Source organism: Diabrotica virgifera, chromosome 10 (assembly GCF_917563875.1).
Source record: "Diabrotica virgifera virgifera chromosome 10, PGI_DIABVI_V3a".
NCBI lineage: Eukaryota > Metazoa > Arthropoda > Insecta > Coleoptera > Chrysomelidae > Diabrotica > Diabrotica virgifera.
Genome location: NC_065452.1, coordinates 97,259,334 through 97,284,614, shown reverse-complemented (window position 1 = coordinate 97,284,614; position 25,281 = coordinate 97,259,334).

Below are 25,281 nucleotides of genomic sequence, written 5' to 3'. Positions count from 1 at the left end.
AGCCTGACATTAAGTCTATAACTGAAAACCATTTTGCTCTTCCTAGTTGATCTAATATCGAATCTATTCTTGGTAATGGAAATTTGTCTGTAACTATCTTCTTGTTCAGTTGTCTAAAATCTATGCATAATCTCCATGCTTTTCCTCCATCTATAGCTTTTTTCGGTACCAGTACTACTGGGCTGTTGTACTCGGATGTAGATGGTTCTATGATTCCTTGGTCTCTTAGGTTTTGTACTTGTCGATTTAATTCCTCTGTTTGCGCATGAGGTGTCCTATAATTCTTGATATATACCGGAGTTTGGTCTTTAACTCTTAGTTTTTGTTCGTAGAAATTGTTACAGGTTAACATATCATGCCTTAGGGCGAATATGTCCGAATATTCCTCGCATAACGATACTAAGTTGTCTCGTATGTATTCTGGTATGTCTAATTTCAGTGATTCTCGTAATTCTTTTTTTCTGTCCTTGCTGTCGTTGACTAGCCTATATATATTGAATAGTTTAATATCCAACGTCCTGATTGTGCTTGCGTCTACATTTACTGTTTCGTACGTTGTGTTCAAAATTTTGATGTATGGATTATTACTTGAAATAATTGCTCTTGCTATGAATATTCCTGGTTGTATTTCTTGCTGTTCCACTATCCCGTCTTTCTTTAACGTTTGAAAAATTTTTACGATTCTGTAAATTTCACATCTAGGCGGTATTATTATGGTGTCATTGTCTATATTATCCAGAATTTTCGTACTAATGTAACAATCGTTGTCCTCTTTAATGTGCATTTTAAGGTTTGCGTAATCTAGTATACATTGAAAGTTAGAAATAAAGTCTCTCCCAATGATTCCGTCTGTTGGAATTGGAAAGTTAGGTTCTACCAATTGAAAGATGTGTTCGAATCGAGTTCCTTTTACTTCGAGTGTTGTCTCAACTTCTCCCATTGTTTGCAACTCTCCTTTAGTGACTCCTTTTATTTTCGCCTTTGTGTTTGGTTTCACCTGTTCCTTCATAAAATCTTGTGAACATTTTAGTATTGAAATGTCAGCTCCTGTGTCTATGATAAAAGTGCTTGTGTTTTCAAGAATTCCTGTTTTCATTCGTACAAAGTTCGTTAGGTTTAGGTCGAAGTTGTAAATGTTATATTTTATTTCTGCCTGTGTGCTTCCAACTTCTTGTTCATTCAAAACCCCAACTGCTGGTTTTCTTGCTCTTCTTGACTGTCCTCTATTTCTAGTAACCTTACGTTCCTGTTACGTCCGCCTCTCTGGTTTCCTCTGTATGTTTGATTGTTAAATTGTCTGTATCCTCTGTTCGAATAATTTCGTTTATTGTCCGTTGCTTCTCCTTCGTTTCGTTGTCCGAAGTTATTTCTTCTTCCTCTGTCATATTTGTTATGGTATCCTCTTCTGTATTGCTGCTGTCCTCTCCTATTCTCGTAGTTTGTCCTATAATTTAAGACTCTTCCTTGTGCATTTTCTTCAGTCGTATCGATCGACAAAAATTTAGATACTACTTCCTGCGGTGATGTAAAGTTACCTGCTTCCAGTATTAGCTTAGCTTTCTCTGCATTAGCGTTTCGTTTCATTGTTGTTACTACTGCTTCCGTCGTATATTTCTTTGCTAAGTCAAGTGGCATTCCTTCCGCTATGTATGCTACTTTTAATTGTTCTGCTAACTCTTCCACTTCAGATGCGTACACTGCTGCATCTCTATGCCCTTGCCTTTTTTTGGCTAATTTGGCTATTAAATTCTTCGGATTATCACCTTTTAATTCTTTCTTTAGTGCTTCAGCTATCCGTGGAATCGTATCTTCTGTGGTTATTAGGTTCCTAGCCTTATTGGTGAGTCGCGTTTTTACTAGCGTTACAGCTGTGTCTTCATGACCTTCTGCCAATTTTCCAAGTAGTTCTAATGCGTCTAAAAATGGTTGTAATTTCCCTGCGCTTCCATCGAACTCGTTGGGCAATATCTTGCTTACGATATTCAAAAATTCATTGATTGTCAAAGCCATGTTTAATATTGTTATATCTTGTTTTATGTCACCTTTTTCCTCTTTTATTCCGTCGTTAATTATTTCTTCTTCTCCTTCCTCGTCGCTTTTTCCTTCTTCTATTTCCTCATCGCTTTGTTCCTCTTCAACTTCCTTGTCGATTGGTTGATGTATTGAACTTGGAACCACTGTTCTCACATTTACTGCTTGAAATGATCGTATAACTTTGTCTCTGATTTTTCCAAAATATTTGTTGCACGATTCCCTTTGTTTGTCCGAAAGTGCTTCCCAGTTTTTCCTAGTCAATTGCGTGAACTTGTTATAAGCTTTAATTAGCTGTGTCGTCACTTCTTCCTTTATGTCCTTAGATTTCGGAACTTTTTTTCTTTAAGACTCTTCTGCTTTGCCTGTCTATTTCTTGTGCAATTTCCTCAACTATTTTGACAAAATCTTCCCAAGTAACTTTGTTGCTACTCATTTATACATAATTTTTTTTTCAGCTCCTGCACTTCTTAGCGAAAATATAAATTCGATAGTCTTACGGTGTATATAGATATGTAATATATAGATATATAGTAAAAAATATGGAGATAAAATAATACGTCAATATATGGTAAAAATATGTAAAAATTGCAGTGGTAATAAAAAATTCAAAAATAAATAACGTTATATTAACCCTTGTAAATAAGTAGTTAGAATAATAGTTTAAATGTATTATGCATATAGCGTATATTTGTTATATCGTATATTTATTTTGATAGGTATATTTACGATAGCAAATATTAAAATCATAAAAAATTGCAAAAATGTACTAAAAATCAGTAGTCAAATAATAAATGAATAAAAGTCAGCAAGGATAAAGTATACGTTGATAAATATTAGTGATGAGCGAGACTGGTCTTGGTCTTGCGGTCTTGGTCTTGGTCTTGCAGCAAGACCAAGACCAAGACCAAGACCAAGACCGCCTTTTGGTTGCAAGACCAAGACCAAGACCAAGTTTGCAAGAACAAGACCAAGACCAAGACCGAACCTTGCAAGACCACGCAAGAGCAAGACCAACCTGCAAGACTCTTGCACTTTTTTGAGAAAAACTGGTTTTTATTATTTAACTTTATTTTTTTAGTTCAATAATATATACTGACATTGTAAGAAACCTTAAACAATATCGAATTTTTAAAATACATAATATTTTGGTTATATTTTTAAGTCGTTTTGATTAAGTCAAACGGTTTGCATTTTCTCAACCTTCAAAGTGTCCAGAAGGAAAGTTTTCAAACGGCGACAGTTCACGGACAATTGAAATTACTTGTAAGACAAAAAAAAATGTAATTATAGATAGGGTAATCCATTTTAAAAAAATGCAATTAAAACGGTTTTTATGTACCAGTAGTTTTCGCTTTTATGTCTAATAAAAATACTGACACTTATTTCAATTCTTTTCGCATAATCGAGGAAAAATGTAGGTCGTTAAATTTAAAATGAATACAAAAAATATCATAACAGATTTTGAAAAGGGATTCACAGTGCTGTGAAAGCATTGTGGCCTGAATAAAAAATAACTGGTTGTCGATTGTAATGTGTCAAGCTTGGTATCGCAAAATCCAAAGCTTAGGTTCAGTTTCTGAATATAATGACAAAAATTCCTATACTGGGAAATTTTTAAAATTATTTTTTGGATTAATTTTTTACAATCAACGAAAGTTGGAAGTTGAATTATTTGTGAAAATCCCGGTTGACAAACGCGTAAAGAATTTTACTGATTTCATAGTTGAAAACTATTTGGAAGAATCTAGGTTTTCCCCAGAAAGGGCCAGTAGTACAAATAGTATGTGCCGCACTTGGAATGCATACGCATCATTTCAGTGTGTTTTAAATTCTAGTTTTTACTACCCACATCCGAATATTTTCAACTTTTTAAATGTCATAATGGGTATTCAATCCAAAAATATGTGAAAATAAAAAGTGCGAATAACTCGTGTTACGATAGCAATGTAGTTTAAATAAAATTAAAGAACTGCAAGATAACAAATTACAGAATTAAGCGTTCATAACTCCCCATTAGGTTTAGTTATTATGTTATAGTATTAGGTCTATTAATAGGTATGGTAAATATGTACGTATTTTTACTAAAAAGTATGTTTTAGTTAGTTTATAAAAAAAGTTAATTATATTAAATAATGATTAAATAGAGTAAAAAATATTTGATTTTTGTGTTCTCTTAAAAAAATTTAATTTATGTTCTTAAATTTGACCCTCGTAGGATAAATACTACAGTGTTCGAGTGAAAGGAGCAGATCATTATCTGTTAACAACTATAAACCGTTTATCCCTTTTCGTAAAATCCGTGAATTGAAGGTCCCCGACCATTTGTGTCACCTTTAAGAAGCTCTTTTTCTTTAACATTTTATTGAAATACAGGGGCAATAAACAATAATCCAGACTCAAGACGTGGTCTGAAGGCAGGCGACAGGTATCGACAGCATGCAAAACACAACGTGACACAACCGAAGGCCGGCAATTGCAACAAGGGTTGTAAATGCAGGTTTTTCCTACTGATAAACATTACCATTATAAAAAATATACTCTAATCTCTTTATATAGAGGGAAATAATTAGGTCATTAAGTGAATGTATAATGTTAAAATTGGTATCCGTTTGAAACTACATTCTGCATTCTGTTTATTTTAAAGCAAAAAATATAGTTTCATTCTTCACATCTTTATTTATTTCAATGTACATTTTATTCGAAATTGTTTGGTTCAAATTATTACTACCAAAAAAGCAAGACCAGCAAGACTCTTGCAGCAAGACCAAGACCAAGAACAAGACCGGCTAGTGCAAGACCAAGAACAAGACCAAGACTGCCTTTTAGCTGCAAGACCAAGACCAAGACCAAGCTTGCAAGAACAAGACCAAGACCAAGACTAGCCTGGCCTTGGTCTTGTTCTTGTTTTGCTCATCACTAATAAATATGTAAAAAAAATCATATAAAATTGTATCATTGCGTCCTATAATAACTTAATATGAGGGTAAAAAAAAATCTTTGTATATTGATAAATATTGGTAATAGAATAGAATAATTAAGTAAAAATAGGTAAACTTGAAACATATATTAATGTAATTAAGGTAGCACATAATGTTTATACTTTATACTTTATATTAATCAGGAAATACCATAAAAATAGCTAATATGGACTTACCACTTTTACACGTCTTTGTTCGTATCACAAGTCCTCGCTGCACGTTCCATAGCATTGTCCATTGTCCATTGTCCCACGATGTTCCATCTCCATACTATTCCCTTTTCAGCTCCGCGTCGGCCTGATGTCTCCATCCATTTTACATACCACACTGTTGTCTAAGGTGGTCTAGGTGCCTGAACATTGACGTGTTTTCCCATTTCTCGTTCTAGACTGCTAGTTCTGAGTTCTCGCCTGGTCTTGGATCGCCATATGACAGCCCTGGCATTAAGGCTATCTGCTCCCGGTGAGGGTGGTTATCCCTTACCCGAGGGGTGGAATAATTGATACGCTTTTACTTGTTGAGTTGTTTTATTTACACTCGCATGAGCATAAGCTGGTAGCACCGCACCCAAAGAACGTCTCGTGAAGAAAAAGAGACACTATCTTTAATGTGGAAATATTACGTCTGATCAAAAAATAGAATGACGAATGTCTAATATAATAATAAGAATTCCCTTGTTATAGTTTTGCTGTTTATATATTTAGAAATGCCTATTCAGCATCGACCATGAAAAGTGTTTATAATTGACTCTGCAATTATTAGTGAATCGTGATCTAGGATAACAATATTTATATAATCGAATGAAGGTTGTAATATTGTTATGATGACATAAATAACTGAAAGTAATTATCGTAGATAATTACAGGGTGTTTTTAAGATATATCTACTGAGTACAGATGAATTCTTGTACACTTTATTTTGACATAACGTGTCAAAAATGTGAAGAAAGGTCTAACTTCACTTGTATTTTGAATTTATCTTGTCTTGTCCCTTCTTTCTTTGGATTGATAATTTATGTATTGTGGGATTGATATTTGATTAAACTTTCATCATTAAAGTTGTGTGTTGGGTTTTATTTATTAAAAAGAACTCTAAGTAATATTCTCAGATATAGATTATTGATGTTTTGACCCAAACGAATATAAAAAAGAACATTTTATTGAAGCTTGAGTTATTACAAAAAGTTGTAAAAAGGAATATATAATGTAAATAATTTTAAAGTGTTACTAATTACAATGATGAGACATAGAATATCATTAATTCATTTATTAAACTCAATATATTTTTCATTTTTGTATAGAAATAAATATTTATTATAGATATAAGAGGTAATTTCAATAAATTTTAATGAAGGTTAGGATTTGTTAAAATTCTAGATTCAAAATAGAGTTCAATTCAACAGATATATAACAACAGGTTAACAAAATAAAACAAAGTTTCAAGTATGTATTTATTTTTGAAAATTTAATCTTTTATAGATTAGAAACTATAAAATTTTTAATCAAAAGTATTAATACACTTTCATTTTCATATCATCTTCTTTTGGTTCCTACCCGTTTCAAATCGTATTGCAAATCATATTATCAATCATAACCTTCCTAGCTGCGATTTGAAACAGTTCCATTGATATTCTCCCTCTACCGGGTTTTCGCTTACCTTTGACTGTACCTTTCAATATGTACTGCAGCAGGGAGTGATGGTGCTGATTTCTCATATGTGTCCTAGATACTGCAGTTTTATGCGTTTAATGGTAAACACAATGTCTAATTCCTTCTTCATTCCTCCTAGAACCCCCTTGTTCGTGATCCATTCCATGCCATCATTATTTGTTTATTTAAACACTGATAAAAAATTAATAAAAAACCACCATAAAGCTTAATTCTTCTATTATATTTTTGTCTATCGGGAAGTTTATCTGACAGATTAGATATTAGAGGCCTTTTCATTTCCAGGTAACTAATTATTGGGAAGTTTATATATCAGTATCCTTGGTACACGACAATTAGACCGAAAAGCACTTTACCGAAACCTCACTAGACCGAACAGCATTAGACCGAAATGATACATACATTGAAAAAGATTGCAGTAAATAATTATGATAAGATTCTGAATATCTGTCTTTCTGTTTATTGTATTTTTTTTTGTATTATTTTATATATAGACTGTGTACAATCTGATCTAAAATAATTTTCATCCGTTAAACAAATTAGTGGAGGTAAAAATAAATTAAGGGTAGAGTGACGTTAACACCATTTTAACTGTTTCAAATAACCATCCAAATAACATTTAGTTCTAATTATATTATTTGTCTTATCTCTTTTACTGCGACAAATAAAAAGAAGAAGAAAAAATAAACAAAAAACAAAGCAAAAAAACAACCTCTAAACTCGCCAGTACTTTGTGCTGCGAGTCCTAAGCCTGGTTAAAGGGTGAGGGGAGGTTGATGTTACCCTTGCTCAGATTACAATCCTGTTTGAGCACCCTGTATTATGTACCTATTGTTTTTCGGTCTCCTACTGTTCGGTCTAGTGAGGTTTCGGTAAAGTGCTTTTCGGTCTAATGAGTTCGGTCTACTGCTTTCGGTGTAATGATTTCGGTCTCTACAGTAAACCAGTATCCTTAATATCTGTCTTTTCAGCTCCGGATTTCTAGTTAACGGAAGTTTTTCTCTGTCAGATATCTGTTAGTATCCAATCTGTCAGATAAACTTCCTGATAACTAGTTATCCAGAGGTGAAAAGAGAGGCCCATAATGGATCGTAATGAACATATTGTAAATGATAAAAGATTAAACACCAATAACATGTATATATTTATAAATTTATTATTTAAAACCTGCTAATGATCTTAAATACTTAAAATCAGTCACCAATATAATATTTATTTATAAATTTATTAACAAACTGCAGTCCAATAAAAATAAAATTAGTTCAAGCGTGCTTTAAATGTCGAAAAATATTTTTAAACAAACACACACACACACACACACACACACACACACACACACACACACACACACACACACACACACACACACACACACACACACACACACACACACACACACACACACACACACACACACACACACACACACACACACACACACACACACACACACACACACACACACACACACACACACACACACACACACACACACACACACACACACACACACACACACACACACACACACACACACACACACACACACACACACACACACACACACACACACACACACACACACACACACACACACACACACACACACACACACACACACACACACACACACACACACACACACACACACACACACACACACACACACACACACACACACACACACACACACACACACACACACACACACACACACACACACACACACACACACACACACACACACACACACACACACACACACACACACACACACACACACACACACACACACACACACACACACACACACACACACACACACACACACACACACACACACACACACACACACACACACACACACACACACACACACACACACACACACACACACACACACACACACACACACACACACACACACACACACACACACACACACACACACACACACACACACACACACACACACACACACACACACACACACACACACACACACACACACACACACACACACACACACACACACACACACACACACACACACACACACACACACACACACACACACACACACACACACACACACACACACACACACACACACACACACACACACACACACACACACACACACACACACACACACACACACACACACACACACACACACACACACACACACACACACACACACACACACACACACACACACACACACACACACACACACACACACACACACACACACACACACACACACACACACACACACACACACACACACACACACACACACACACACACACACACACACACACACACACACACACACACACACACACACACACACACACACACACACACACACACACACACACACACACACACACACACACACACACACACACACACACACACACACACACACACACACACACACACACACACACACACACACACACACACACACACACACACACACACACACACACACACACACACACACACACACACACACACACACACACACACACACACACACACACACACACACACACACACACACACACACACACACACACACACACACACACACACACACACACACACACACACACACACACACACACACACACACACACACACACACACACACACACACACACACACACACACACACACACACACACACACACACACACACACACACACACACACACACACACACACACACACACACACACACACACACACACACACACACACACACACACACACACACACACACACACACACACACACACACACACACACACACACACACACACACACACACACACACACACACACACACACACACACACACACACACACACACACACACACACACACACACACACACACACACACACACACACACACACACACACACACACACACACACACACACACACACACACACACACACACACACACACACACACACACACACACACACACACACACACACACACACACACACACACACACACACACACACACACACACACACACACACACACACACACACACACACACACACACACACACACACACACACACACACACACACACACACACACACACACACACACACACACACACACACACACACACACACACACACACACACACACACACACACACACACACACACACACACACACACACACACACACACACACACACACACACACACACACACACACACACACACACACACACACACACACACACACACACACACACACACACACACACACACACACACACACACACACACACACACACACACACACACACACACACACACACACACACACACACACACACACACACACACATTATTGCTTCATTAGTGATTTTGCTTCATTAGTGAACTTACTATCTCCAATTCAACTTCAAAATGGTTAGCAAATGTTCCAGTTGTAATGATGATCTTCTTGACAAGTTTGTCGCATGTGATAGCTGCCATGTTACTGTGTACCAGTCTGAACACTGTACTGGTTTATGCGCCTCTGAACTACGCGCTGTTGTTATCCAAAAAAGAACCTTAATGTATTTTTGTGCTGATTGTCGTTTATCTTTTAAAAGTGTACCCAAACTTATTAGGGAAATTGACAGTTTTAAAAATGAACTTAGTGCTTTGAAACAGGACATGTTAAAACTTAAGGCTGAAAAAGGTGCTAATTCATTTTCTGTTGATGATGTGGTAAACGAGCTTCATGAACGGGAAAAAAGATCTAAAAACATCCTCATTTTTAATCTTCCTGAATTAAGTAACACTTCTGAAGATGCTTCTCAAGTAAAATCTATTTTATCAAAGGCTCATGCCTCCTTCAACACAAATGAAGTCAAAATCTTACGCTTTGGAAATGTGAACAAGAATGGACATCGTCCCATTAAAGTAATTTTTTCTTCAGCAAGTGATGCTCTTCATGTTATTAAAAACAAACAAACAGTTAGTCGTGAAAAAAAGATATATTTTATTTTAGATCAAACCCCTAACCAAAGAAAGCTTTTAGATAGTCTTAGGTCCGAGCTTTCAGAGAGACAGAATGCTGGAGAGGTTAATCTCACGATTAAGTATTTCAATAACATACCTAAAATCATTCAAAAAAACCTTTAAACTCTACTGACTTGGGCAAGTTTACAGTCTATTACCAAAATGTCCGGGGTCTCAGAACAAAACTTACTGAATTAAGCCTCAATGTTTTTAATTGTACCTATGATATTATCATTCTAACAGAAACTTGGCTCAATAGTGACATTGCTGATGCTGAAATTGGTCTTGTCAATTACAATATCTATAGACAGGATCGTACACCTGCCTCTAGTTCATCTCTTAGAGGGGGTGGAGTATTAATAGCTATTTTAAAGAAATATTCATCATTACGAATCCAATCTGATCCTTCTATTGAACAGCTGTTTGTACGGTTCCACAGCAAACTTATTCTGGGAGCTCTATACATTCCACCTCAATCTCCAGCCTACACCTATCAAGTTCATGCTGACCAACTGATGCTTCTAAGTGAACAGTTTTTATCCCTGAAATTTCACTTATTTGGTGACTATAATCTCCCCTCAGCTAGGTGGAGAGTTGAAGATTGCTGCTCTTCTGCAACCTCACAAACTTCATCACCTCTAGCTGTAGTTGATGCCATTGAGGTTGTTTCAAATATGTGTGCTTATCATAATCTTTTTCAATGTAATTTTATATTTAATAGCAGGGGTGTTATTCTGGATCTTATCCTGGCCCCAGAAGAGCTTGTCATTTCTGAAGCTGACGATGCTCTGGTTTCACCTGACTCTCATCATCCTCCTCTGTTAACATCATTGCAGCTTAATGTTTTTGATAGGTCAATTTCTGGTAACGAATATTATTATGATTTCCGTAATGCAAACTTTCCAGCAATTCACCAATGTCTAGAATATATAGAATGGGATAACCTGTTTCGTGGTAGAGATCTTTCCGACATGATCGCTATGTTTTATGACATTATTTACTCTCTCATTGAACATTTCACTCCAGTTAAATATTTTAGTACTAAGAAATTTCCTTGTTGGTATTCTTCTGAGCTTAAGCAATTGTTAAAGGAAAAAATAAAAGCTCATAAAATTTATAAAACCTTAAAGACTCCTGAAAGCTATGCTGATTTTTGTCATCTGAGAACAAATTGTAAAAATCTATCTAAATGCTGTTATGACAATTACATACGTTTCACCGAATTTTCTATACAAAATAATGCAAGGCATTTTTGGAAATTTGTAGGTAGCAAGCGTGAAAACTATTGTATACCTGACTCAATGACCCTGAATGACTCTGTAGCTTCATGTGGCAATGATATTGCCAACTTATTTGCAGATCACTTTTCATCAATTTATAGTGATATTACTTTAAATTGCAATGTTGACCATATTCAGTCTCAACTCAATATCTCATCATATCGTATCCAGATTTCCAAAATTTACGAAAAGCTTTCATCATTAAGTGTCAACAAGGGTCCTGGGCCTGATGGTATACCACCTAATTTTCTTAAGGAATTCAGTTTTGTACTATCGCGACCTTTGTTTCATATATTTAATAAATCTTTGGATGTAGGTCAGTTTCCAGACTTTTGGAAACTTTCTTATGTCACACCAATATATAAATCTGGTAATAAATCTAATATTAGTAATTACCGCCCTATATCTATTCTTAGTGTTATACCAAAGGTTTTTGAGAGTATTATAACTGATTTCCTCACCTTCCATAGCTCCGGGATCCTAAACTCTCAGCAATTTGGTTTTACTACAGGTAAGTCTGCTGAACTGAGTTTGTTGACCTATGTTGATTTTCTGTCTGAAGCCTTGGAGGAGGGACTTCAAGTTGATTCAATTTGTACTGACTTTTCCAAGGCCTTTGACAGAGTAAATCATGAACTCCTGATTCAAAAGCTTAGCTCCTATGGCATAAGTGGACCTTTGTTGCAGTGGTTACAGAGTTATTTAACCGAAAGATTTCAACAAGTTCGAGTAAACCACTTTTACTCACAAACCTTTCCAGTTAAGTCAGGTGTACCACAGGGGTCCCATTTGGGTCCATTACTCTTTAATATATTTATTAATGATATTACCAACTGTTTTCACGATTGTAACGCCTTGCTATTTGCTGATGACTTGAAGTGCTTTAAAGTTATAAAAAATCATTATGATGCTGCCATATTGCAATCAGAACTGAATAACCTCTCTGCATGGTGTTCACTTAACGGTATGAACCTTAATTCAATCAAATGTCATGTAATTAACTTTAACCGTACTCACCACCCAATATTATCAAACTATTACATTGATGGCCAATTGCTCAACACTGTTAATAAAATCAAGGACTTGGGGATTACACTGGAAAACTCTCTTTGTTTCAATACTCACATCATCAATGTCATTCAAACATCTATGAAAATGCTGGTTTTTGTAAAAAGAACAACTCGTGATTTTACAAACATATCCAGTATTAGAGTTCTTTACTTCTCTTTGGTCAGGTCTCACCTCGAGTATTGTTCTTCAGTGTGGTCCTCACACTACTTGGTCTACATTAGGAAACCTGAACAAGTCCAAAATAGTTTCTTCCGTTACATTGCTTTTAAGCTTCATACCTATCAAGATTACGCTGTATGGCAGCATCAACTGCAGGTCCCTTCTCTTGCAAGCAGGAGAAAACAAAGGGACCTTTTGCTATTATTCAAGATCTTAAATGGTATATGCAGTTGTTCTCAACTACTTAATAAGATCGCACTGTTTGTACCACCTCGCACCACTAGACAAGTGCGAACATTTTATGTACCATTCCACAGGTTTAATTATTCACTTTTTTCGTTCGTACCCAGAGTCTTGAATTTAGCAAACTCCCTTTACAATTTACAACTGTTCGACAACTCCATCAGTCGTTTTAAAAGAAATTTACATGGGATCAATATTTGAGTGAAGCGTCTGTAATTTGTTAACTTGGTTTTATGATATTATTTCATAGTACATATTTACTTCTAATATTATATTTATATTTATATTTCTGTATGTCTGTTTTTTATATTATATTATGTTATTGTTTTTTTTTCTGTACACTATGTATTTTTGTAGAATTGGGCTTGCCGTAAAATAAAAATAAATAAATAAACTTGCATCTCATTATATGTTAAAACGGGAAATGTCTTCAAAATACCAAATTTTCTTTTAATAACAATTCTTGAAGGGATTTGTGATTGAAAAACACAACTTCTGTCTGAAAATTCTGCAATGGTGTCATAGTCATAAGGTAATTGTAGACTGGATATCCACTCTTCCCTAATGATATAGATTCTCCAGAAATTACCCATTTTATATACCCATAAGCCCATAATGCAAAAGTATTTAAAAACTCCTAAAATAGTATTTCCAATTGCACTTCCATATTATTGAACGATGAGTATTATGGGATATATTATGTTGTTCTCTAAACATCTTTAAATGACAAAATAATTAAATTTAACGTTTTACTCTTTTCAATTATCTTATTTTAATTTTTATCAACAAATGGAATTTTATAGGTTATTTTTATATTTACAAAAATATTTCATGTCATTTGTCAAAATAAAAGATTCTTTAACTGCGTTTGCAATACCACTCTTTTAGACCCGTCCTGTATCTGATCTTTTTTAAAGTATCCTCTAATAAAGGTTCCTTTATTTTGCGTTGGCAATATCTCTCTAATAGAGTAAATATATATTTTATTTAGGTTCAAACCTTTTTTAAGTCGGTTAAGTAGTAATTTTTTTATGGCAAATTTAAGTCATAGTGTATTTTAAATAGCCAAATGGCGGTTACATAAACGAAAAATTTTTTTCTGACAAGGCGTAACCGACAGTCGGTAAAATTGTGGATTCTTATGGTATATTATGATTTCTCAACATAAATAATCTAACTAAACGCTTAACAAACCATTAAATATTAATAATATTTCAAGTTATTGTTTACCTTATTGATATAACCACGTTTTCAGACCCAAGACGTAAGCACCACCTTCCACTACGGATCTTGTCGCTTACTGATTTCAGTGTCATCTTTTAAGAAACTCGTTTGGCGGTTAGAACATTTAAAGCCCCTTTTAGTTGGTTTGGAATTTTTTACAGCTGCGTGTTTTTAATAGTCGATAGGACGTAAAAACTATTTTATTTTGATACCAAAACATAAATTTAGAATTTTTGGCGCTTACGCCTTTTTGTCGTGACGCCATCGATATTAATTAAATTGTTATGTTTTAGGTTGGAGAGAAGGTGATAAGAGTGATCCCAAAGATCCCAAAGATGCAGTTAGTGTTAGTAGCTCACCTGACCTAACGATATTTTTAAGTATAAATAACAATTTTTTTGGAGTTAACAAGGATTTACTACCATCCATTCCGAAGGGTAATCTGTCATATGATCGAGAAAGACATCGGTTGCAACGACGATATGTCGATGCAACTCCTCATTCCTCAATAGAAACGGATCTCTTAAAATTCGGTGTTTTCCTAACGGAAAGAATTTACCTTACACCGTTTGAATTTCCTGAAAATGACGAAATTACCCAACTTCCCAGAGAAATCACATTTTGTTCAGAACAAACGGAGCTCACGGTAGAGATGTACGCAGAAGAAATAGAAAAAGTTAAAAACGTAGTACCAAGAGACTTCTATAAATTTTATAGATATGTCACTGGATACCAGATCGTTCGAGGTTACAGCCCTTTCTCATTTTTAACTTTCTTGCAAATGCACAATGAAGGGCGAATAAACGACTACTATGAACGATTTGTGTACAAAAAGATTATTATGAAGTCTCAATCAGGTCTGTGATTCATCATCATCATTCTCTTTGCCTTATCCCTATGCGGGGTCGGCTTCCCTAATTGTATTTCTCCACACAACTCTATCTTGGGTCATATCAATGTTAATCCCTTTTACCAACATGTCCTGATTTATCGTCTCCCCCAGGTCTTCTTTGGTCTTCCTCTCCTACTCCTTCCAGGAATCTGCACTTCAGCTATTCTTCGTATTGGGTGACTGACGTCTCGAAGTTGAACATGACCAAACTATCTTAACTTATGCTCTCTCATTTTGGCATCAATTGGTGCCACACCTAGACTTACCCTAATATACTCATTTCTAATTTTATCCTTCTTTGTTACTCCACTCATCAATCTAAGCATTCTCATTTCCGCCACATGCATTCGTTGTTCCTCTTTCTTTCTCACTGCCCAACATTCAGTTCCGTACATCATAGCCGGTCTTATGGCTGTTTTATAGAATTTTCCCTTCAGCTTCATTGGAATTTTTCTGTCACACAACACACCACTAGCTTCTTTCCACTTCATCCATCCAGCCCTAATTCTACTGCATGCATCTCCATATATTTCTCCATTACTCTGTAATACCGATCCCAGGTACTTAAACCTATTGCTTTTCATAATCATTTCACCATCCAAACATACCATTTTATTTGTAGTAACTCCATCTTTAAATGAACATTCCAAATACTCTGTTTTTATCCTACTAAGTTTTAAACCTTTTTCCTCCAGAGCTTGTCTCCACTGTTCCAGTTTTTGTTCTAAGTCTCTTTCACTATTTCCTATTAACACTACATCATCAGCATACATTAGGCACCATGGAATGCTACCCTGTAGTTTCGCCGTTATCTGGTCCAAAACTAATGAGAATAAATAAGGACTAAGCACCGAGCCTTGATGCAATCCTACTTTCACCTGAAATTTATCAGTCTCTCCCACACCTGTCCTAACACTAGTCGTTACTCCCTCATACATATCTCTCACAATCTTTACATATTCGCCAGAGACTCCTTTCTTATTGAGTGCCCACCGCAGAATCTCTCGAGGAACTCTATCATATGCTTTCTCAAGATCAATGAATACCATATGAGCGTTGGTCTCTTTATTCCTGTATTTTTCCATCAGTTGCCTTACAATGAAAATTGCATCTGTTGTTGATCTTCCCTGCATAAAGCCAAATTGATTATCGGATATTTCGGTTTCTTCACGTATCCGTCTATCAATTACTCCCTCCCATATTTTCATGATGTGGCTAAGTAGTTTTATAGCCCTGTAGTTTGTACAATGTTGTATGTCTCCCTTGTTTTTGTAGACAGGTACTAATATACTGCTTCTCCATTCGTCTGGCGTTGGTCCAACATCCATAATTCTATTAAATAGACCTGCTAGCCAACTTATTCCTGTCTCTCCCAATGCTCTCCACACTTCCCCAGGAATATCATCTGATGCGACTGTTTTTCCTTTCTTTATTTTTTGAAGCGCTTGAGCCACTTCCTCGTTTGTTATTCTGGTAACCATTGCTGTTACTGTCTCCGTTAACTCCACAGGCTGTCTGTCAAATTCTTCATTTAATAAACTGTCAAAATACTTTCTCCATCTCTTTTTGACATCCCTTTCGTGAACTAGTATTTTATTATTTTTATCTCGGATACATCTAATCTGATTAAAATCTCTTGCTTTATTTGCTCTCTGTTTGGCTATTTTATATATCTTTGCTTCGCCTTCCCTGGTATCAAGTTGATCGTATAGGTTTTAATACGTTTCTGCTTTAGCTTTTGCTACGGCTACTTTCGCTTCCTTTTTGGCGACCATATAGTTTTGAAGATCTATGTCCGATCTGGTTTATTGCCACTTTTTATATAATTTTCCCTTCTCTTTTATTTTTCCTTGTACTTCATTTGACCACCACCAAGTCTCTTTATCCTCAAACTTCTTTCCTGACGCTTTCCCAAGTATTTCAATAGCCGTCTGTCTAATAATATTGGCCATTTTTTTTTCAAATTGTGTTAGGGCTTCCTTTCATGTTTAGAGTTTCACGATATTCGATAAAAATATCGATATTGTATTGATATCGTATCGAAAACCAATACGTTACCGATACAATACATACCTTAGCAATACTAATGTCGATACGATATTCATTATCTGAAATCAATACAATACTCTTGTATTGTCGATACGCTTGCCTCGATATTATTGAAAAGATCGATATCGAAAAAAAAAAAATAAAACGCCACAGTTGTTTGATTATATTTTGTGGAATAGGTATTTAGATCATAATTATTTATTACATAAAAGTATAAGTGATCTGCAAATCAAGCATCAGCTGTTATAATATTTTACACTTGAGTGCCTGAACTTGAAACTCTTGAGAGTAAGTAAATGACTGTTTGTTATGATTACACTGTTATTATCATGTGGCATTTGTGGCAATATTATGGAAGTGAGTGATGATGACCTGATGACTCAAAAATAATTTTCAACAAAAATATTGAATTGCGATTTATTCCGAATCTTCGGGGATTTCCCTATATTTTCAAAAATAGTTTTTAAACAATACAGAATTAGTAAGTATTTGTCGACTTTCAATGAAGCATTCAGCCATTTCAATCTTTATAAGAATATACATATAAGTTATAAGAAATATTCGTAATATTAGAATATTGTCCATTTGCCAAGCATGCCAAAGTGGGTATAAAGAGCCAACACAGGTCAGATGTATACTAACAATAAAACACTGAAAACGTTTGTTTTCTATGTATACTCAGATGTATACTTTCAGATGTATACTCCTTTTATGTCGATATTTTATCGAGTATTGTATCGATATCGTATCGAAATCAATATCAATACGATATTTTTATAAGAAAGTATTGCCGATATCGATACTCGATACAATACTTCATTGGCATAACCAATGCAATACTCAATACGTAAAAAGTATCGACATTGTATCGTATCGTGAAACTCTATTCATGTTCCCATGTAAAAACATATTTTTTCTACTATTCTTTCCCTGAATAGACCTTCTTTCTCATCTTTTAGCATCCACCACTTGATTTTTTGTGGTCCTCTCCGATATTTTTGTTTAATTTCGCTTTTTACTTCGATGACCAGAACAAGCAGCTTATGTTGTTGGCTTACTGTCTCACTAACTATTATCTTGCAGTCCTTGCATTCACGTATGTCTTCTTTCCTTATCATGAAGTAGTCTATTTGGGATTGATGTTGTCCACTTTTGTAGGTAATAAGTTGAGTTTCTCTCTTTTTAAAGAATGTGTTAACAATAGCCATATCCAATGCTGTTGCTAATTCTAGCATGTCATCTCCAGCTTCATTTCTAGTTCCAAAGCCTAATCCCCCATGTATTGTTTCATATCCTGTCTTGGCTTGGCCCACATGTGCATTGAAATCACTTCCTATTATAACTTTCTCCTCTGGTCGAATATCACTCAGTACGTCTCCTAATTGGTCATAGGAGCATACACACACAACATTCAATACCTCTTTATCAATTACAAATTTCACTGACATCATTCTATCACTCGTTCTTACAACTTCTACTACGTTATCTTTCATTTCACTATCAGCAATTATACCAACTCCACTTCTAGTGTTACTACTCCCTACATACCACAATTTGTATCCTTCACCTAGTTCTTTCGCCCTTTGTCCTCTCCACCTAGTTTCTTGAATACAAGCAATTTGAACTCTTCGTCGTTTGAGCGTATCCACTAACTCCAGACTCTTACCTGTAAGACTACCAAGATTCCAAGACCCTATCCTGATTTTTCTAACCTGTAATGGTGTTCCCCCTGAGATAGTCCTCACCTGGAGATCTGAACGGAGGTTCATTTTACTTCCGGAATATTTTACCTCAAGAGATGCCATCATTTCAGTATAAGTTTTATTGCGTTGGAGAAGGTCTTTTCATTATTATGGCCTGAAAAGATTTTTTGGATATTTGATGCCTGAATGCCTTTTCTATCAGCACCGTACCCGGCACGTTTAGCCAATACACCACCAATGCAACCAAAGTGCAGTATTACCCCACACCCGCCTGCATTTTTCTGTATAGGCCAGTATTCCTACTGTAAGGACTGCCCTATAAGCCAATGTATTGTTGCCCGTATCCCGCCACTAGGAGGCACGTACTTTATTCGGGATACGTGATTATTATGCATAATAATCACAGACTTAACGTATATACAGGGTGATTGATTAGTGTGACAACGCTCAGTAAATTCTCTATAATAACAGATAGCAATAAAAGTTAGTATCAAAAATTGTACCTAACTTTGAGCTTCACATTAAAAAATTAGAATGTTACAGGCAGGGTCTATTTTGCCACTAGGCCCGTGAAGCACCTGCCTCGGGCCCGCAATTTGATGGGGCCCGAAAAGAAATGAGGCCATAAATTTTTAAAATTCTTTCATTTTACGAACAGGAAATGATAGATGAAAACAATAAAAGTTATATTCATAAACCATAAACCGTTCGTACCCATTTTTTTAAAAGGACAAGAAAATTTTAAAACAAATAGGTTTTTACTCATTTGTGATGCTTTAATTGAACAACTATCTACAGGGTGTCCCCGAAAATAGTGCGTTCCTTAAAGGTATAGGTAGAAGACACCATGTAGAGCAAAAAAGTATTTTAACGTTTTTATCTAAATTCAACCGTTTTTATCAAAATTCAACCTAATCACTGGAAAAATTATGAAAGAACTACCTCCAAAAGGAATACTTATGTTAACCTACCTTACTAACGCCGTCATAAGACTCAAATATTTTCCTGCGCAATGGAAGGTAGCGCAAATAATACTGTTTGAATTTCATTTAAACATACGAAATAATTTAAAATATTTCGTCAAGTTCCATTGTCTTTAATGTCAATTTGTCATTATAATATATTTGTATGTAGATTTTAAGATTAGCAATAAGTGACAATGTGTAGGAAAATGAAAACAATTCACCGTGCTCTGGACTGTCACAAAAAACTTCAAGCAGAAAAGTCAATTGAATTTTTCCCTTTTTTAAGAAGCAATACCTCTCAGACATAACTTTACGCAATACCTTGTGTAAAAGTCAAGATAGTTTTTCCCTCAAGAAACAGTACCGTGTTCCTCCAAGTTTTACGCAATACTTTGAGTTGAATATAGTTTTTTTTTCACTGACTGTGAGAAGCAATACCTTGCTTTCACATTTTGTACTCCAGATAAAAAATACTTTGTGCTACCAGCAGACAACCTCAGCCTCCACCCTTTGTGATCCGAAGACGAACATTTTTTGCGTTTATTCGTATAAGTTTGTATCACGGACTATTCACAGCATGTCTTCAAGTTTGTAAGTTAAGTTATTGTTATATTTATTTCTAAAGTTCAGCTAGAATAGGGTTTTCAGGTTTTTTTCATTTAACTATATATTTTTTGTACTCTTGTTTACTATTATTTTGTTTTTCTCATTTACAATATACAATTGTCCTAGTTATACGTTCTTTTTAATTTATCTTTAGCTTTAGTGGAATTATATGTCAGCTCATTTTTCTCTTCAGTACCTTTGCCATCTACAGTATTTCTTTTGAGGCACAATATTGATATTTCGATATTAAAGCAAGAGCTCTTCTATTTACGATCCTGCACCTGTGCTTGTACATCTCTAATCCAAGATTTTTTCAAGATTTTTGGACACTTGGTTAACTCAATTGTTAACACAAGTTGTTTGGTCATTCGAGCCGGATCTTAGAGGGTCTATTCTGCTCTAATCATTGTTCTCAATTTATTGCTCAAACCCCGAAATTTCCACTTTGTGAAAAGTTCAAAAATTCCACTAAAATCGTCCTCAAACGTTTTCTCTAGTACCTCTGAAATCCTAAATCATCTGACAACACCACCCAAGCACCACAATAACGATAATCTTGTTCTAACTAATCCCAACTCACAAATTTCTTGCTAGACTCCCTTATTAGCGTTCCAGATTTTCAAATATAGTGGGACAATTGTATATTAGATTTAATTGTTGGATTTAAAACAAACGGAAAATGGAGCTTGAAAAATTGTTAAAGTCACGGCGTTTAGGTAAGATTAAAATTACCAAAACAATCAATTGGTTGACAAAGAATTTTGATGATTTAAATATTCACTCTGTTCAAGAACGAATTGTTCATTTAAAGGAGGCCTACACTCTATATACCTCGTCACAAGATTTGCTGGACTTTGAGGAAGATTATGACAATTCCTCAGAAGATTCAGATGTTATTGATAATTTATATTTTTCTATAATCTTAACTTTGCAAGATAAGCTGCAAAATTTTCAATCACCCTCAAGTAATGAATCACACAATTTAAGTTCCGAATCAGCAGGTCACAACTCTAGTATTTCTCATAAAACAGTAAAACTTCCCGAACTAAAAATAAATTCTTTTAATGGCGACATTAACAATTTTCAAACGTTTCATTAAATTTTATTAAGTATAATTGATTCAGACCCTTCCCTGTCAACTATTGAAAAATTTGTCTATTTGCGGTCGCTGTTACAGGGCGAACCATACAAGCTAATAGAAAACTTGCCACTTGTTGCAACTAACTATCAGTTAGCTCTCACCACATTAGTTAATAGATACTCAAATAACAAATTAATTATTAAGAATTTGCTTTCTAAGATCATTGATTGTAAAAGTTTACAAAACAATGCCCATTTTTCACAATTGCGAGATCTACACATTTCTGTATCAAATGCATACAACTCTCTTTTGAACCTGAACCTCTCACCTGAAAAATTGTTAAATTTAATTTTGATATATCTGGTCTCTAATAAGTTAGACTCTAATACTCTTAGACAATTTGAATTTACCTCAGAAGGTGATCAAATGGATGACTTCAGTAAATTCTTAGAAAATATTAATGTTCATGCCAAGCATTTGGAAAACTTACACTTAAACTCTCATTCGCCAAAACATGTAAAGCATTCTCTACACACTAGCTTTGATGATAAACAAAGCAGTTCATCGACTCATTCTAACACTAACAATTCTTGTAGTTATTGTAAAAGAAAATATCACTCAATTTATTCATGTAACGATTTTAAAGCTCAGCATGTTAACATTCGTAGAAATTTTACCAAACACCATTCACTTTGTTTTAATTGCCTGGGCAGTAAACACTCTATCAAGGATTGCGTTTCTAAGAGAACCTGTTTTCATTGTGGACATAAACACCACAATCTTCTACATTTTGATTCTAATAAACCGGGTAATAAAGAGCCTCAACCTCATAGACCTAACGTAAACATTGCAGAACAAAAAGAATCAGTCACTCTCTCAAGTAACTCTCAAGAACATGCTGCTCCGATTCGTAATGAACCACGTTCCGATTCTCCATCGCAAAATAGACCCTCTACTTCAAAACAAAAATATTCAATAAGTTTAGCTACTTCTAATACGGTCAATAATAGGGATTCTATTATATTATTGGGTACATTAGAAGCTTACATAAATTCTTCGAACGGGAAAAAAGTATTTGTGAAGGTGTTGCCTGATTCAGCCTCTCAAATATCTTTTATTAGAAGCTCACTGTTAAAAATTTTAAATATTCCTTCACAACAACACATAGTAAAGGTTCGTGGAATTGGCTGTTTGTCTAGTGACTTCAACCAGGAGACCATAGTTCGCATAAATTCGGTATCTTCTAAGTCATATTTGGATGTTCGTTGTTTGGTTTTGGATCAGATCACATGCAAAGTTCCTCAAGTAAGCATTAATGCAAATGAACTGAATATTTTTCCCGAAATAAAACTTGCCGATAGTAGTTTTTGCACTCCTTCAGAAATTGATATACTTTTAAGCGCAGAATATGTCAGTGACATACTTTTAGAAAAGGTTATTCATCTCGGTAAAAATTTACCTATCTTGCAAGATTCTACCTTTGGTTTTATTGTAAGTGGTTGCATACCAAATTCGTGTATAATGAAGAAACCCTCTCATAACATGTATGAAAATCACTTAGTTACGTGTCATGCAAACAAAGACTTTTCGGAAGAAGAAAACTTAGCGCAATTGCTTGAATCCTTTTGGGAATCTGAAGAAATCCCACTGTCCATCTCTAATAGCTCAATTCATCCAGCAGAAACTAACTTCTTACATCAGTAAAAATTCTTGATTCAGGTAGATATCAAGTGTCTCTAAACTTTAAAGAAATAGTCGATGACTTATATAAACGTCGGTAATTCTCTCTCTGTAGCAAAAAGTAGATTTTTTCAATTAGAAAAAAAACTCCACTCGAATCGTGGTCTATTTGAAGGGTATAAAAAATTATTGATGATTATTTAATAAATAATCAAATTCAACAAGTTCCATTGGCTATTAGAACTCCTCAAAATAAGGAAAATTATTTTCTCCCACACTTTCCAGTACTCAAAGACAATTCTTCTAGTATTCGAGTAGTATTTGATCCCAATATGTCTAGTTCTACAAATTTCTCTCTAAATAAAGTATTAGACAAAGGTTTTGTTTGCCAACCAGTTCTGTTTAAAATTCTCGTTAGATTTCGTACCTTGCGCCAATCACTAACCTGCGACATAAAGGCTATATACAGTTGCGGTCATTAAAGAGTTTACAGGATTACGTATCTAGGAGCCGATTTTTTAAATTTTTACCCCGTGTAAACGCACCTTTTACGTCAAAGTGACGTTACCAGTGGTGTACCTAGAATAGGTTGATTAAAATTAAAAAATCAAAATAATATAAATAATATATTTTACAAAATTTAACAAAATGAAAAGTATAGAAAGAAGTCTTTTTGAATAAACTTGATTATGATATTAATAACGAAAATAAGGAAGTCTGGTTTTAAAATACCCTTTTATTTTAAATCTATTTTATAATAAATATTGATAAACACATCTTTGCTTGATTTTCCATATGCACATATGGCTCACGTTTAAATCTGCAGCAACTTGCCTTAGTGACCAACCTTCTTCGAGTTTGGCAACTGCTCTTGCTTTTTGCGCATCAATCAAATGCATTCGAATCATTTTGGAGGAGTTTGATATCGTTTTATTTTATTTTTCTACATTTCTGAAATTTTTGACAAGCATTGACTTTTTCAAATTTTTTGACTTTTTTATCAAATCCGTACGACACTGCTATTTTTGCAGTATTACAATGTAAAAATTAAAGTGTAAACTATTCAGTGACCGTAACTGTACATGCAAATTAGTGTTTCTGAAAAGGATAGACATTTGCTCAATTTCCTGTGGCGTGATAATCAACGAGATCATCTAAACTGTTACCAATTGACTCGACTCCCTTTTGGATTAAACTGCTCTCCTTTTATCGCAACACGTCTTTTAAAGCATATTGCAGAAAACAACTCAGATGCATCACTCGCATCACAAACTCTTTTATGCTCCACTTATGTCGACGGCCTTCTCAGCGGCGCAGACACACCAAATGAGCTGGAGATACTCTTTTCACAACTTTCTTTATTGTTACAAAGGCATAATTTCTCTTTGCATAAAATACATTCTAACAATGTAGAATTTGTAAATCGACACAATCTAAATCCACACTCTGAAGTGAATTTAAATTTGGAAAATTCATCTTCTAAAGTATTAAGTATTAAATGGTCTTCGAAAGAAGACACATTTTCTTTCGCTCCCCCGTGTATGGATTTTGAGCCACCACTCACGAAAAGAAAAATCTTAAGTGTGATTGCACGA